At 32.8% G+C, this 16,360-nt stretch overlaps 2 pseudogenes; both read left to right on the top strand.

Moving 5' to 3' along the window:
- Positions 1-2,770: 2,770 nt before the first annotated feature.
- LOC127873375 (protein phosphatase 1 regulatory subunit 27-like) lies at positions 2,771-6,210 on the top strand (annotated as a pseudogene).
- A 6,445-nt stretch (positions 6,211-12,655) lies between these two features.
- LOC127873376 (protein phosphatase 1 regulatory subunit 27-like) lies at positions 12,656-15,914 on the top strand (annotated as a pseudogene).
- The last annotated feature ends 446 nt before the right edge of the window (positions 15,915-16,360 follow it).

The raw sequence follows: 16,360 nt of genomic DNA, 5'->3' as shown, positions 1-16,360 counted from the left end.
TGTTTAAAATTTACAAAGCGGGTTCACTGTTTACAATTATTATCTGTTTAACGGTATCAGTATGTTGTGAAACATAAGCTCTCCATTGGTACACTTTCCGACGTCTAAATCAAATAATTTTGAAGCTTTAAACATATCATCGTCTTACCAGTTTGTGCTGTCTGTTTGACTTTACCTCTCGCTCTGGACTGACCGCCTGGTCAGTTAAAGGGTTGCTCATTGGCCAGACTGCGTTTGGATTAAATTCCGAATTAAATATTGGGTAAATGTCATTTGTACTATCTGGATTGTATACTTAAAACAGTTGTCTTTAACTCAACGTACAACTGTGGTAATAACTGAATGGTGTAAATGATTTTTTTAATTTAATATTTAGGTTTATTGTGGTCACAGTGTTAAATGTATTGGATACTTAGGCAATCTTTCAATTGCAATAAACTAAAGAATGGTGCAGGGCAACTATTGCTTCTGATAATGTTTCAATTTATAACTTTTACTCGCAGTGCTATTAATCTAAATTCAATGTCGAATCGTGTCGCATGAATCTATATTACTATGTGAGGTATTGATTTAATGCAATTTTTTTTTAAACAAGCATTAATCGTCACAATCCACGGATAAACATGAAGTTTTTATGTTTCACTGTTTTATCAACAATAGTAACCAAATAAATGCTGCACAATTTTATGTAAAACAACAGTTATACAATAACTCCTATTCTAGGCAATTATGTCTGCTTTCAATCAGATGTATTAAACATAATTTCGTTCCGCTAGCTTATTTCCAAATTTGATTTAATGTTAATGAACAAGTAATTGTGTATGTGTACTCAATATTGTTTCAGACAAAAAAGTGAGTGACTGTAACACACTTAATTAAAAAAAGAAGTAATGTGCTTTATGCTTTGGAGAAACATAACTATTTAGAGAAGATAGTTGTTATTTCGATTTACCTGAAAAACGTTTGAACACTAACAAAACTTACTGCGAGTTTCAATTGTGTTAAACCAGTATAGGTGTGCATCATCTAAATAACGAAGTAAGGTTATACGTAGACAGGAATATCAAGTGAATAAATTCCTAATTTCGTATAAAACAAACAATTTTAACATTGAGTTAGAATTACTTTAACTCTTTAACCACAAGAAGACGGCATTCATTTTAGTAAAATCCAATCATCAAGATTTCTTTCAACGCCGAATACAGCATTTAACTAATAGTCTGAATAATTGTAATGTTCGTCTATTATGCTTCAACACTCTGTCATTACGCTTCAATTTGTCCAAAGAATAAGGTTTGAAAAAGGTAAAAATGTAATGGAAAATATTAACATCCAACGCGCGGGAAAGGAAGGTTTGAAGATCTTGAAGCAATAATTATATCATTATCGAAATGAGCTTTGCACGAAATCAAATAAGACGGGATTTTTATTTTTAATTATCTAGGTCAACATAGAAAGATACACGCGTTATACTTTATGTGCATGTATAAACTTTAACACTGTAGTCTGTCCCCTTTTCAACTGGCGTTAGTTTGACGCGAGGCAAAACGTAAACTAGTAAAGCAAGCGAAAAACATTAATTACATCATACAATTAACGCTGAAGCGCACTTAATTCACAGGAAAAGGCTATAATAATAACGTTTATTTAAATGGAATGAAGTTCATTAAAGTGTTTGTGAAGTATTGTTTTTAAATCGTAATCGATACATAAGATTTGCTCCTTGGATTGCTATATATATTAAATTGCATAATGTCCTACTCTGTTACGGTGAGTCTGGATTTCAATTATCGTAACACTAGTTGATACTTAATTGGCATGGACGTCTTGAAATTGAATGCTCAATGAGCAACAATTATTTAATTTTGATGTTTATGCACATGATAGCACGTAATGATATTGTATTTTACATACAATGCAATTAGCCTTTAAATAGCATATGAACAACAAATGATCGGTTGAGTAAAAGCGTTCCTTTTTCGTAAAGGCATTTGTTGTTTTTTGCATAACGCCGCTGTAATTACAATACAAGCTGATAATTTGCCACGCATGAGTGAGAATTCGCGGCTAAGTTCTAGCGTGAGAAATCATCTAAATAAAAGCCACGTCGTTCCTAAAACAATGGATAGTGTAGAAAATCTTGTGTTTTTGCTAACATCTGCTGGCTCTGTTGGCTACGAATGTCTCGAATTTTCCGTGAAATTTAGTCTGTTGCTGGAGTTCGAAAAGTCGGATAACAACTGCGTGTGTGAAAACGGCGGAAGTGTTACCGCTGGCTTTTACCGGATATCGGATATTGTATAAGTCGATTCTTTGCGAGTATACATGTGTAATTTGTGAAATTGTATATAAGTTGGTGCTTGGATTAATATATATATATATATATATATATATATATATATATATATATATATATATATATATATATATATATATATATATATATATTTGTTTCGCATTTGTGAATGAATAAATCTTTGAAATAATTAATTAATATAAATAAATAAATATACACAATATTCATCTTAATTTCTCTTCACATAACTCAATCTTTCTCTCAACAGGCGCATTTCATGTTAGCTAGCTCTTAATAATTCATTTCGATATATGTGTGATATATCCAGAGTTGTTCAGAGAAAGTTACCAAATGAATAATTTATAAATAGTGTACATTTTAAATTTTGAGATCAGATATTGGATATTTATCTTAATCAAACAAAATTGAAATAAAAATAAAATGAATACCTTATATATTAATTTATAGTGTTTATCAAATACATTCGTTAAGGACAGTTTGCTGAAAAAGTAAGCTTTTTTCGGTTTAACAATTCCGTTGCAAAACAATATGTCTGACAATAAATAGTAATGATATTTAAAGTCGATTTATATGCAAGTGTTATTTATTTGCAAGACCTGAACAGTTATGAAACTGTTATACCATTACAGTTCTGATTTATACCAAAAGCGTGCATGAAGACATAGCCCAAGGCTTCGAACGCCATTGACATATGTTATAAATGTCTAAGTAATTACTAGTTATATTAATGAGGAAGCCTTTCGAAAAGTAATGTGACAATGAGTCGAAGAGCAAGCTTGTATGCCAAACAGAATCCGGAAGGCAAGAAGGCCAAAGTGTGCGGTTTTCGGACGAACTTGTGTTTCTGGACAATATCAAAGAGAATGACGTCAAAGCCCTGGGTCTCATGCTACGACGAGCAAGTCTACAGGTGGACATTAGTGGAATTAATGATGCAGGTATGTGTTGAATGTGTACCTGATTTCTTTGCAAGTGATGTTTACTCTTCCAAAAAACGCACTCAGATAGACCATTTGTTTTCGAAAAACAGACGACATGTGTTACTGACTGCAATTAACACATTGTATTTTTATTTCGTGCCAAAGTATGACATAATATTGTTAAAAAAATGAATCATCGCTCACCGGTTAAGTGGGAAAATAGTGTTTTAGGTACAGTGTCTTTCAGTTATAATTTAATAATATCTTGATGTAATTTTAGTTTGTGTTTTCCGTTGTATACGAGGTTTTGGGTAACACGATTATGTTATTCACTTATTTCAAAGTAAGAGTATAAACATAGTACAATCATCGAGTTTGAAATATAAAAAAACAACATTATATAACTCGATGGTTTTGTCATCCTCCAGCATTTCTTCAACGTTATACATGAAATAATTACATGCGCAATATGACATCACTATTTACATACACCGTTTATTATGCTGAATTTTTTGTTTTATCAATCGAACATATTTTGAATGTCCCTAGATTTGGATATTTAGTTTTTGCAACAAGCCTATGCAAAACTCGACTTACTAGTAAATACGTAAGGTAATTGAAGAACATCGTTAATCGACTAATACGAAACGTGGATAAATGTTTTTATAAGTTGTCAACAGCGACATAGTATAATGATTATTAGATTTATCTCCTTATGAATCAACATGATGTGCACTGATTTCGTATTAAATTACTACAATAGTTCGTTTGTGCTGAGTTTATGCAGTATGTCTTATCCATGTACTTCAGTAAATCAACTTCTTATAATGATGATGAGAAATATCTCTTCATGACGAAACTGGATGTACACATTGTTTATATATACACACTCAAAACTTTACTTTACCTGTCGATATTTTGAATTTGACAGAAATATTTACTTGCTGCCGAATCTCGACTATTCGACAATAAATATATGTAACTGACCATGTATAGCCGAACATCATATTCGGAAATGCCACATATTAAGTATAAGAAAGTTAATAACACCTCTAAATAAGAAAAATATCAAACTGACTAGAATGTAACCATTACGTAAAAATAGTTGACAATATATCATACACTGTGGTCTTACATATTGATGTTCTCATGTTCTTTAAAACAATTCTTATTCTTCTGAACAGAATTAAGTCGTTAGCACAGATTGTCTATTCGTAGAAGCAATCTTCTGTTGCAGACGGGTGACGCGGTTTCAATTAAATCAATAATAGAGCTTAGAACATGATCAGTTATGCTTAACGTTTTACCATTGAATGTCATACTGTGCTATAGGTCTGACTCCTCTACACCAAGCGGTCCTGGACGGGAACGAGGCTGCAGTGAGGCTCCTGGTAACCCACGGAGCGGACATCAACAAACAGGACGAGGATTCCTGGACGTTGCCTGCGCAGAGGGACATGCGCAAATTGTTCAGTGAGTTCATGAATGAGGCAGCAGAAACCGTTCCTTTATATCTCTTAAATTAAAATAATAATACGTAATTGTACGTTTTGGTCATCTAAGGTACAATTCGATTATGTCCATCTAATGTCGTTTTCAAACATACTCAATATGTTCCAAGATAAAAATAATAATAATAATAACCATTTGATTGATTCTTCAAAAGGTTTCTTTTGGAGAACGGTGCAGACAAAAGTATATTGACAGATGACAGGGAGCGACCTTTAGATCTCGTGGATCCGTCCGACATGGCAACAGTACGTGTAATGCTTAGTAACATTCAACCAGATAACACCAACCAATCAGATGACGATTTGGAAAATGACGCCACAGTGCCAGTTACTGGTTAAACATGGATAAACAATTGCCGTCACGCAACAAAACAGTGGTGAAGTTTACGTAAACCATAAAGTTCAATTTGACATTAAACGGAAGGAGAAAAGACGGTGTCACAATGTCGATAAATTGTCCATCATCTATCATTTGTTAAACGGGTATGCATATGTTTATTGTTAATATCAAAGGCATTAGTTTGACATTGATGTTGATAATACTACGCTATTTATTGGTCTCATTCCATAGACAAGTCATTTTATTGAAGTTCCGAAAAATATGAGTAAATCCGAACACATGAAAAAACATGTTACAGGTTTGTGTTTTTGTAAATATAGCTCGGCAATATTAATTCGGCACTTACCTCAATGCGCGAGTTTATTAAAACGTCCTGGCAGTGGTTTAAATCGACCGCAACTTGCCTACCTGTTATTTTCTCAATAAACACGTGCAAAAGTTCTACGAACAAAACCGAATGCAAATATTGTAAACACGCCAAGCTCATAATTCATGCTAATTGTATTCACGACTGGTAGGTTAATGTTGTCGAGCTATATTGATATTATGCATTTAGTATAGTGTCTTTCTTTAATGACCAATTTTGAAAAAAACAGGCTTCGTTGTCACAGTTGAAAGTAAACACACACTGTTTATTTGCGGCAAATTCCTTCCTGTTTATTATTAAAAGTGTTTTATTGCAAAAAATGAACGGCTGGTGTTATTTTCTAAACAAGCAGGTAATTTGCAAAACACGGTTTATGTTCAAAACTTAATTTTAATAATGCTATATTAATTGATGTATTGTATGTTATGTAATGTATTGTATAGGCACTCGGTAAATGACTAGGGGCTGATAACGTTGTGTAAGGTTTTGAATATGCAGATGATAAATCTTTAAATGGCCCAATCAATCAAAAAGTGTTATCTTCATTTGAAATTACAAACAGCAAGTTAATGTTGATAGCGACAGGTTTACTCGTATTTGTTGTAGAAGAAATATTGGTGTCAAAGCGACGTATACAACAATTCTTGACGTAATGATTGGGATTTTCCATCAAAATAAATGTTTTGTATATATAAAAATTATATAATTTGTCTATTGTAGAGCAGAAAATGTATTGAAATTAAATGAAACTCGTCTTTCTTTGATTTCCTGTTATAACTCCCTATGAACTTTTATTATTATTATTGAAACATAAACGTTTTATCTGTTTTGAGAAAAAAGAAATAGGAATATATATTTTCGCCTAAATATTAAAAGGACAATTTTGAAATAACATAACCTCACATGGTCAGCTTTGTCAATCGCTTTTTCAAAAACCGTAAATTGATTTACTTCAAAATTTAACGGGATAGTCCTGGAATTGCCTGTTTCAGCAGGTGTTCAAAAAACGAGTTCCGCTCCGATACATATGTACGTTAATACAGTTAAGAAAACTTCATCAATATCTGAAAACCTTAAATAGTTTCTTCTTCTTCTATAATTGGATAGTGATGCTAACTGACCACGCCAATAAGGCGTGTTGGTTTAAATAAAATATACACATGACTTAATCTACTTATTAAGAACATGCTAGGTCCGATAGATTTCTTCTTTGCTGTATAACTTTAAGCAAAATACTTAAACACATGTGTTCAGTGTTAACACTCAGAGTTTGGTTTATATCAAATTACGACTTAATATCTTTGAAATGAATATGCCAAATGACATTATTTTTTCAGAACATATTTGCTTATTACATATTATATGTTGAATAACGTTTTCAAAGGCTTTGTAAACAAATGAGGCGACAATTGTATGCATGCTTTAATTATTGCTACGAATCGATAAGTTAACTTCAAAATTCAGTAATTGAAATTGAGTCGCCGTTCGGATAAAAAGATATTAGAATGAGGAGCAAAGTGCACACACTAGAGAGAAAGCTTTCATTGAGATTCTCGTAGGTGGCTGTTGAAGATTGTATGCAGTGTTAATTGTTTGTGGCGAAAGTCTAAAATGTTTGATTGCAACGCGTGCGTACAGTGTTTATAAGAATACCTTTCAAATACATAATTAGTAAAGGTCATGCTATACGTGATTTATAAACTAAAATTGAGTACAGGAGAAGTATAGCTAAATAGTGTCAATCGGAACACATTTATAAAATGCAATGGAATATAGATATGTTGTTGAACACAATTTTCTGGACCACAATTTGAGAGCGAAAGTCAGTTTCTCGTCAACACTGTATTTAAATGTCTGTAAAACGTATCGGTTTATAAATGATTATCATCCAGTTCAGTGTTAAAGTTAAATAGTTTGCTGAGCATGCATATATTGGATATATTAGCCTTGCTCTAATTAATTTATCAAATACTGCATACCTCCATTCCTTTAAACAGTACCGGTATAAATTAAAACGAGCAAAACATCCACAACTAAGAACATAACATTGATAAAACAAACATAGAATGCATGTATGTATATATTAACAACACATGGACACAACAAACCGTCTTGTAATGTGATTTGCAAAGTATTGGTGTTTATTTGATCTGGCTAAAGGGCACAATAAGTAAATACGACCCCGTATATACCGTAAGTAAATACGGCGTTTTGAAGGAAACTTTTTAGAAGCCCAATATTCGACGTCGCATGCAAAATACTAAGTAACAAAATCTTGTAATTTCATATGATATTTTTAAAGTTTTCATTTTAAGATGTATTATTTATTGGTTGACCTACATATGTAGCGTTCCAGACCGATTTGCGTCTGTCCGGTTAGCACAGTGGTAGAATAGTGGTAGGTACACACGTTTCTCACCCAGGTTCAATCCTTAGACCCGGCGCAAGTCAGTTTGTTTGGTAGTCATGATACCGGTAATTAAGTTATTCCTCTAGGCAATCGGCGTCTATCACAGCACAAGACTACACCAACGTTCAGTATCTTTCGGGAAAACTGAAAACTATCGCAGGTATAATTCAATTTGTGTTCCAATTTTCGTGAATGTTTAAGTTAATTTTGCTGGAGTGCCAAAAACTCTATTGATTCTCACATAATGAAGCTAAATAAAACTCTGAGAAAGCATTAAACAAGGATAGTTGCTATCGAGTATTGTGAACATACTTCAGCAATTATTGAAATCCGCTACATATATAATATAGTTCGGCCTGTTTGAAATACTCGTAAGCCTGGTCTGGATAGGTATCCCTTCAGAAGCATCGACGAATTATGCAGTCTTTCCGTCTAATCATAACGTGCTGTCCAATAATCTTCTCTGTCACTTGCTACAAATGAAGGTTCTATCTAACAATCTTGCTTTCCCGCTGCCCTAGTTGGATTCTCACTGTATAACGTATACATTAGATGGTGTCCTATGTTTTAGCACTATCGATGTAGCTATGCTCACTTATTTACAAAACTGGATATAATCTAAGAAAGTGTGATCTTGAGTGAAATACGTGTTATTTACCTGCTTTACCGAGTGAATAAATATACTTTATTAGTTTTAAGGCTAATGATACATAAATTACATCAGAAAAGACGGAAAGAAGAGGCATGTGGTAAAGATAAATGTTAACATACACGTGTTTTGCTGGTATTGATGGTTGGTCGGTTAGTTGGTTTGTTTGTTTGCTGGTTTGTTTGGTGTTCGTATTGTCGTGTTATCATCACCGAAGTATCGCGTTCAAATGCCCATTTTCACTGTACATTTTCATTATCGAGGTAGCTTTACCCCTATAAATCAACAGGAACCATTCCAGTATAAAATTTCATGTTAGAAAAGTGTGTGATAATAAAATTACGTACGTGAACATTTTTCTTGCATTGATAAAAACATTAACATTACAACATGGGCACTTGCATACATTCAACTCAGCAAGAAAAACTCATCGGATCGCCTTCATGCGACTGTTTTTAAGTGCAGAAGTGAGTGGCATTACGAGTTCATATATTCATCGTTACCTGCACTCTAGTGCACAAGTGATTTATGTTAAAGCGTAAAGATTAAAGCCTTATGCCTTTCCACGAGAATGGAATAACAAAACAACGCTTGAAGTCGGCAACTTAAAATTAGGGTCGGTAAGGTTAGTGGAAACCCACACCTTTACTTCGAATTGTCACATGGTTGTTTCTATATTTGATCAGCCAACGATAAAACGTATGGTGTATGGTTTCTTAAATACTCTGATCTATATGAATAAGCAGATAAGTCAAGCATATATAATACTATGACAACTGCCCGCCTAAAAGTATTCCTAGATGACAATAATTAGTGTGTACATATATTTTATAAACAAGTTTTTATACTCAGAATTTGAAGAGTAATTATTTTGATAGATACATTTTGTGTGCTGTTGATTTTGACAAATCAGGGCATACACTTAAATGATTGACGAAATCAATGGATTTTATCGCAAGTTCAAATGTTAACTGTTGACAGTATTCACAGTGTATAAAGCATGTAACGTTGATAAGTTCTTGCTTTCATTAAACATACCGAACATAGTTTTTAAAACGGTCTCCCTTCTCAAAGCCAAGAAACCAACAACAAACCATGATCTTTTGTCGTTTTTGTTTGGTAAAACTATGTCGAAAACGTTCCGTTTGTGTTTATGCTAAACAAGCACACACACCAAATGGCGACAGTACTGTGATAACGAAAGAACAGCAACGCTAGTGGTATTGATAAACAATGCGTTGGTTAGTTTTGAATGTTACTTTTTGGAAAACCTTACACAAGTCCTTTGTTATAATATCGACGATGCGAGTAATGTTATGCTAATAATATGTATACGTGAGAGTATACGCCAAATAAATTAGTCATATATTTACATCAATGAAAATTAAATTGTGAACGTACAATGTTAACATTTTACTCAATATACATTATATTGCAGTAGTGTTCATTCGATTTAACATCGACCCATTAATTGCGACGTGTTGTTTTTGTTGCGTGATGCAGCATTTGTGATTTAGTCTGCAGGTTCGTTAGTTTCGTTAATCGTGACTCAACCACTGTATCATTTTGCATGTATTTGAACAGTGAATAAGGAAGTTAAAAATTCGATGTAATTAAAAATGAAAATATCATATGACACCAAATTATTCATTTTTTCCAGATTGTTTAACAATAATTCATATATTCAAGTATGCATATTGTGTTAATCTGCATTTGCATTGTTGTAAAGATCATTGGTAGCCTTAATATCAGAGATGTTTAAATGTCGTAAAATATCGTTTCCCTTAAAAGATCGGCTGTATGGAAAAAAATAACTATAGTGAAACTTCAGAAGAAAACACAATAATTAAATATTGTATACATTAATTCGCTAATTTTTAATATACTTATTAAAATTTTGGTCTTCAAACCGTTCTACCTTTTTGATCGTAAGTGCTATTTAAAGTAAAGTTGCGTCATTAACTTCATTCATTCGTTCGGGCTACAAGACGTTATCAAGCGATCCAATCACCGGAAATAATTTGATTCGTGTGCATTTTGCTGTTAATAATAGGGATTGTTATTGCTGCTTGAACGAACATTATAAGATAAATACCTTTTAATTATTCAAATCATTGATGGCGAATAGATTTCTCTCCCACTTATGTCGCTAGGGTTTCAATATTGAAAACAAGATGTTTAATGATAATTCAGTCGTAAAATTTATCGTACATCTGTATTTTATTACGCGTTTATAAAAATGGATTAGAAGGAAGAAACGAAATACGTAGTCGAAGCGTGAGGGATGTTAACATTAGTGAAATAATGTCCTCTGATGCAGCTAGATGCACAGGTTAATCTCGCAACACATTGTTGTAAATACTGTTTTGTTCCTTGCATGAAATAGAGGCCGCCTTGTTTAATTACACTGCGTTGTCGCATATATACAAACACTAACATTTGTTTCTTTAATAAAAACGTCGATGTATGTAGACAAATTAACAACTATAACGCTATTATCAATACACTTAAAAGTGCAAGTTTACTTTACAGTACTGCTTTCAAACAAACAAAAGGTCTTTGGTGAAATGCGTTGAAATGTCTTTGATAAACGTATGAAAATCCAGAAGAAAAACAATAACAATGAAAATACCGTGCTTGTAAGAACCTGGCATAAGAATAAGCAAGAGTTGGAACAGAGACTTCTTTTGGATTGGAGTTACACTCATTGTCTACAGCAGTTATGTAGCAAATGCCATTTGTATTCCTTGTTATGAGTTCAAGAATAATCGGGCGAAAAAGCATAAGCAAAATTGTTTTTATTATTAATACACGCCAACGATTAAACATACTGTACATTTCAATTAGTGTTCAGCAATTTAATGCTGTTAAAGTCAATGTTATATATATTGTATAAAAAATATTTATTAACTTTGGTGACATATGTACGTTTATAATCGGTCGCCTCTGGCACGTATTTAAAGATAACTGCGCTGTGCGAGTTTGAAAATCTAAATGTAAGATTTCTTTCGTCGGACATACTTTGTTAAGCTTAAGTTAACGCTATACGATGAATAGGTGAATACAGCGTGACTATTAGATCATGAATTTTGATGGTGAACACCTATACAAATTCAGATGGATGTCCGTAAGGTGTTCATTAAAAGTACTTTGTAAATGTATATTGTTAATTACCGTGGAATTATTTACTGTTGAATAACTGTTGTCAAACAAACCCAACACATAGTAGGGTTATGCTTATGTAACAAATAGTTTATATTTTTAAATGCAATTCGTTGTTTTAGTACAGGAGTAGAGCCGAGTAATTGAATGGCATGGAGTTACATGGTGAAAAGGAGAATCGTAATAACGACTGTTATCTAAACAAACGCGTTGTGTGCGAGTTAAACAGAGGAATTATGTTGAGAATTTTGTTTCTAAGATATTTAGCAGATGTTTATGCGCTAGGAACAAATTCCAACACTGGGTATGTTGGTAGAATACTTTTTGTTGAAAAACAGATGCATGTAGTAAAAGGCGAGTTGAAATAAACTGCACAAGTGTTGCCGTTGTGCTTTATCGTATATAGGATACTCTAGTGATTAGTTTCGTGCGTATGTGTGTGTATTTGTAGGCAAGGCAAATAATAATACTTGATTTATTCATCATTAAATGGTTTAATGCATGTTTGTTACAAGAATTTGCTTTTATTGCAAATACATATTTATTTACCGTTGTAAAGTAATTTGAATTTCAAAATGGAACGTTCATACAGATATTTCAAGCATTCATGAAAATGATTTTATGGGAAATGTGTTTTGCTTCTTAATAGAAAAATATCAAAGCAAGTAGAAATGTGTTTTTCACCTCATTAGTAAAGGTATTAATCGTATTAATCGTATGGTTTGTGTCTTAGGTTTATCTAAACTTCAATTATCTAAACATTTCGTGTAGCATTATTAATTTTGTTTTGTTAATATTTAATTCAAAATTATAGTACTTATAACTTTAACAAAATCCCATTTAAGTTTAATTTTTTCATAATCACTGGTTTAAACCCAAATACTTTTCAATGACCTTTCCAATGCGAAGATCTTAGCTTTACTACTCTTCGGATGTTAAATGTTGTATTGTACCTGTTGTATTGTAATGTATAGGCAATTGGTTGATAATTTGCCTTAAATAAAACACTAATTGACAACTACTTCTCTACTAATGATGTTTCTATGTTATAATTATTCCTATATATGTATTATCTTATATCATAAAATCGCAATTACTTTTAAGTTTACACATCCTCCATTACATATGAGTGTCTAGTTCACTCATTTCCTCCGCACAATAGGGATTACAAGGCGAGTGAGTGGGACACCGAACGTTCCGAAACCATGGAAATGTAACAGCGTTTTTTAAGCTGTAAATAATAAAGCTCAAAAGGGGACCATCGCAAGTATATAAGTGCGCAATAAGTGACAATGAGTCGAAGAGCAAGTTTATTTGCTAAGCAGAACCCAAAAGGCAAGAAGGCCAAGGGTGAACGGTTTTCTGACGAACTCGTTTTTCTGGACAATATCAAAGAGAATGACGTCAAAGCCCTGGGCCTCATGTTACGACGAGCAAGTCTACAGGTGGACATAAATTGAATAAACGACGCAGGTATGTGATTGATATTCATTGTGATTTTATCTCTTTCTAAGGCGTTTAATGAATAAAAACAAAACAAAGTTATATGCGAACCGTGCTTGCAACTTTGAAAATTAACTAGATGTTCTCATTTAATTGTTAACTTTGAATAGTCATGTAGCGGCTGATTATGCACCTGAAAAATAGAAATGTAAAATACATGTTACCATGCTGCACTTGATTTTTTTCAGTTTCAAAATTCGGCTAAATGTTCTGCATTAATTAACTGAAAGCAATTTAATATACTGTGCCAATGCACTTGCCATTTGAAAGACAAACATAGGGGCAGATCTTCGCAATATATGATCGCATTATTTATCACGCAAATATGCAAATACCGCTTTTATTGTACCAATTTAAAAAAATGAACACACATTTTATTTACTTTGCATTTGATCAAGTCCATGCAAATGACTTCTTAAATAAAGTTTTCACTTTTAAGTTATTAGTCATGCAAGAATATAAAAACTGATTATCATTTAAAAGCAAGTTAAATGCGTGGATTGTTGATGCAGATATTGACAAATGTAATATATTCACGGCTTTTAATCGTATTGTAATCTGAAAAAATGTAGTAAAGCACATCATTTCGAGATATTTATATTCATTTTTAAACGTGTCGGGTTACTATTTCTTCGTTACTTACACAATTGTTTTTTAATAACTAGTACGTCAATTCATTTCAATTATATCAGTGGTTGAAAAACACAACTGGCAAACTACAAACAGCAAACAGTTTAAACCTTAAAAGAAATTGAGTTATTGTGAAACGGTGATATAAACCTCGTTCTAGTCAAATAGGTAACGAACAATTAGTGATTATATCATGAATTGTAATCGTTACTTCAAATAAATATCAATCTGTCTATCAAGACTAAACTATGAACCGTTTACTGAACAACGAAAACGTATTACCTACAAGGTTCTAATTTATAAGTTAACAATCGTTGTTAGTATTAGGCTAATAACTCTTCCTACATTGAATGTATAATGGAATTTATTAATTTTTCTTGCTGACTGTGGTCGCAAGGAAACAGGGGCCTGATGATATTGTATCGACATTATAATGCAGTCTATATGCTTTGCTAGATAAATTTCATAACATTTAACTTTTTGAAATAATGCACTTAAATTCTCTATAGGTATTTCCATTATGCACGAGGCGGTACCTAACGGAAACGAGACAGCAGCAATCTGTTGTTGCAATAGATTTCGGGTATATAATTATACTCCCAAATAGGCTGAGATTATGATAAGTGTTCTAAACGTTTGAACAGAGTTTTATACTGCTCTATAGGTCTGACCCCTCTTCATCAGGCGGTCCTGGACGGGAACGAGGCTGCAGTGAAACTCCTGGTTACCCATGGAGCGGATATCAACAAACAGGACGACGATTCGTGGACGCCGCTACACGCTGCGTGCGCAGAGGGGCATGCAGATATTATTCAGTGAGTTTAGATATTAACGAAGTTTTATTTGCTAGTGATGTATGGCGTGTGTCAACGAGTCTATATGCTTACGTTGTTAAATTCCTCAAAATGTTCTGCAACGATTACATTCGATTTTGTATTAAGTTATTCATTATGCCCAAAGCAACGTAAATTCATATTTTACATTTCAATTGCATAGTATTTTATTTGTCCACGTCTTGTCTTATACTTTGCTATTAGAATTGTTCAGAGAGCCAATTGAGCTCCAACTACCTTATTGTCCTGTCCATATACCTCAACATCTTAGAGAACAATTTATAAGCCGAATACACGAAAAGCTTATCAGATGACATGCATATGTTTTAATTTGAAAAGTGCAAACGTGTAATGTAAATGGAGAAATTGTTTGGATGGGATGGTATAAGAACATTTACACAACTATTCAAGTTCGAAGATTATGGGTGGAAACAGTACTGTCAAGTAATATACTTACGAATATTGCAAGAGTATTTCATTTCAAACAAACATATGAGCACCAGCTTTGTACGCATTTTTCAGGTTTCTCTTAGAGAATGGTGCAGACAAAAGCATACTAACAGATGAAGGGGAACGACCTCTTGATCTCGTGGATCCGTCCGATATGGAAACTATAAGTGCAATGCTGAATAACATTCATCCATAAAGCAACAGCCAATCAGAAGATGAGTTAGAGAAGGACGTCACTGTGTCCATAACTTGATCAGTAAGCATACTCAAATGAAGTTCCATTAAGTGTTGCAGATTTCCGAAAACGCCGAAATATCATTGCGTTGGACAATAAGTGACAATAAGTAAATAGATACCAATAAACTAAATAACGTTAACAATTTAAGGTAAAAATGTTGTTCGTAGTTTATCAAATAGAGTTCGGAATCAGGTTATAGATTCATTGTAAATATCATTGAAATTTGATATAAATCGTTTCATTATATTGTTTCATTTATAACAAATGTAAGACAAGCAGTAAACACTATTTAAATATTTCAATAAAAATGTTTTGACACACGGATGTTTCAAACGACTTCATTGCAAAAACATTGTTTGTTTTGAGAATGCATATCATTTTTAATGTAATAATTTTTACAACATGGTCTATCATCTCTTATCAGAAAATACGGTTTAGTTAAAAAAATATAAATCAAGTTTTGAATATGGCAATAAATACATGCTATACATTTTGTATTTTCGTTTCTGTTTATGTGTGATTAAGTGCAAACAAACAAGTGAACGGTTACATGCCAACGAATCAACCGAAAATAGCTGTCACGTATTAACCAGAGACGTCACCTGCGATATTCACAATAAGAACAAATTGATGCAATATACTTATTGAATACTAAAGAGATTTATTATGATGTGTGTGTTTTTTTATTTAGTTATATAGTACATTTTTAGTTGCCAACATCATGTTTAATAACGCTCCGATCAATTGTTTAGGGTTCCACGGAACCTGAGATTACGGCGTTCAATAAATATTGTCCTTACATGCAATGTATATTAATACAACCCAATACATGAAGGTACCTGTGGCTTTGATGTGAACATGTTGTAATTTGGGTGAAGAAACCAATATTATAAATCGTTATCCGCGAGTCATAATTATAATGTCTTTGTGAAAAAATAATTGGCACAGTATAATCGACCTGGGTTGTACGGTTTGCTTTTCGTAGTAACAGCTACTCTTGCAAGTTTGATGTACAGTGTTTCAGTATCGC

The sequence above is a fragment of the Dreissena polymorpha genome, chromosome 3 (assembly GCF_020536995.1).
Source record: "Dreissena polymorpha isolate Duluth1 chromosome 3, UMN_Dpol_1.0, whole genome shotgun sequence".
In the NCBI taxonomy this organism is placed as follows: domain Eukaryota; kingdom Metazoa; phylum Mollusca; class Bivalvia; order Myida; family Dreissenidae; genus Dreissena; species Dreissena polymorpha.
This window is presented reverse-complemented; position numbering and strand designations above follow the sequence as displayed.